Raw genomic sequence first — 2,360 nt, 5'->3', positions numbered from 1 at the left:
GGAAAAATGCCATCGGTACCTGGTGATTTGAACGGCTTAAAAGACTCCAGGGCCCGTTTTATCCCTAAGTAGTTGATAACAGTCTTTGCACAGTTCCAGTCTTCCTTAGACGAGCTATCTCTAGGTTCTCGCCGCCATTCACTAACAACTGTTTCACTGGTTTGAAAAGATCCTGGGAAGTGTGAATTCAGTAAACACTGAAGAGTCTCCTCAGGATCCTTGGTGTGAGTCCCATCTTCCCTAAGTATAGTACCCACCACATTTATGGGGCTTCGAGCTAGGAATTTTTGGAGTTTTGCACAGTCAGGTGCCTTATCAATACTCTGACAGAATTCTCTCCACGAGTTTCTCTTAGCTCTTCTCACCTCTTTATTGTACTCTGTTAGGGCAGCAGAGTACCTATCCCAGTTCCCTGCACATTTGCATGTATTATATGCTCTGCGAAGGTTTTTCCTCAAGGTTTCCAGCCCCTGGTTCCACCAACGAGTTTTTTTCTATCACGGGGCAGGCTTTGTGGTACGATTCTTTCATGGTGTTTTGCAAAGAGTTCGCCATGTCCTCGACCCCTTGCCCCTGATAACCATTTCCCCTTACTAGATTGCTTTTAAGCTCTGCATTGAAAGCTACCCAATCTGTTTTCTTTGGGTTTCTATAGGTCTCATTTATTTTGTACGACCTCATGTCAAAGGAGATATACCTATGATCTGAAGCAGATGCTTCATCTAGCACACTCCAGTTTAAAACTTTAGTTGAAATATAGTTGCTAGCCAGAGTTATATCTAAGACCTCTTCTCTTACCCCTGTACCTCTTCTTTGTACAAAAGTTGGTTTACGGCCTTGATTCATAATAACTAAGTTAGATTCTACTATAAAATTTAAGAGGCACTCACCCCGATTGTTGATGTTGCTGCTCCCCCAAGCGGTGTGGTGGGAATTCGCATCACAACCGACAATCAGGTGCCTCCGCTTAAGGGTTCCGAACTCCACAATCCGCCCCCTCTCCGCAGTTGGCGGTGGTTCTGGAGAATCGTATGGGAGGTAAACCGCTGCAAACAGGATTCTGATGTTGCCATCACCTGTCTGCAAGTGAACCTCTGTCACGGCTGTGTCTCTAGAACATTTGTGCCAATTTTAGTGATTTGATTTTGTTACTGACATATATACATGCTCTAGGGTTGTTACTGCCAGAATCGTATATGAAATTACCTTTAGCGGTGCTCATCCCCATCACACGACTGCCAACGGTCCATGGTTCTTGGACGAGGACCACGCCTATGTCTTCAGCCAGGATCTTCTGGCAGAGTGTTGCCGTAGCTGCTCTGCTGTGGTGTAGGTTTATCTGGAGCACCGCTGTCATCCTCTACTGGTCGTTACCTCCCTGCAGCTTGAAGGTGATCCTGTCGCTGCCCAAAAATGGGCGCATCGCCAGAGTCTTCAGCTTCTTCAGGGAGTCTTCGTCCATATGAAGGACCAGGAATTCGCCGTTGGTGCTAGATTTCCCTCCAATAGTAGTCCATTGGTCCGTGTCAAGGTCATTTTGGTTTTTGAGGGCTTCGAACAGCTCTTGCTTGCTGTCCACCTCGATGTCCTTAGGGATTAAAGTTGACACTTTAAAAATCTTTACCAGGCTTTTAGCTGGGCCCATTTTCAGCTGAACTCCTTCAAAAGGACTCAGCTCCTGGACCTGATTCTCCAGCCACTCCTTAGTTTCTGTGTTTACACAGCCGACCACTATCGCTCCACCTTCAACATGACAGCTGGACATCCTAACGTTTTTGCCCTTAAAGGCGCGTTTGCCCAGCACTTTCTTTAGGTTGTTGGCTTCTTCCATCGATAGTTTTACTTCTGGGCGTTCGAGCCGGACAATAGCCAGCTTCTCCACAGAGATCTTTTCGGCATATGTTTCGGGTGTCTTCTTAGTGACACCTCCATCATGCCCCTTCCTTGTTTTCTTCCCTCCCTTTGCTTGTTCTTCAGGTGTCAGCTGCGATCGCAGCCTCTTCACACCTGCATAGCTTGGGGTTTGTTGATTTTGGGCTGGTACGGAATGAGTTTTCCCTTGCTCTGGGGCCCCGACAACAACCAAGTTCCCTTTTGAGGAACCGGCTTCGTTGTGTGGTTTTATCAGAGCTCGGTTTTTCTCTTCCCACCTCTTCTGTCTTTCTTTCCGGGGGATTATCGGCTCACCTCTAGCGACAGCCTCTTCAATCCTCCGCTTTCGTAGTTCGCCTCTCGAGAGCCGCTTCTTTTTTGGCTCTTTCGGCCGAACTTCGCCTTCTGACAAGAGAAGTCTGTCTTCCTCCATTGGGGTCATCTCAGACACTCTTAATTGCTCAATCGGTAGCTCTTCTGGTTGAGTT

Source organism: Homalodisca vitripennis, chromosome X, assembly GCF_021130785.1.
Source record: "Homalodisca vitripennis isolate AUS2020 chromosome X, UT_GWSS_2.1, whole genome shotgun sequence".
Taxonomy (NCBI): Eukaryota; Metazoa; Arthropoda; class Insecta; order Hemiptera; family Cicadellidae; genus Homalodisca; species Homalodisca vitripennis.
This window is presented reverse-complemented; position numbering follows the sequence as displayed.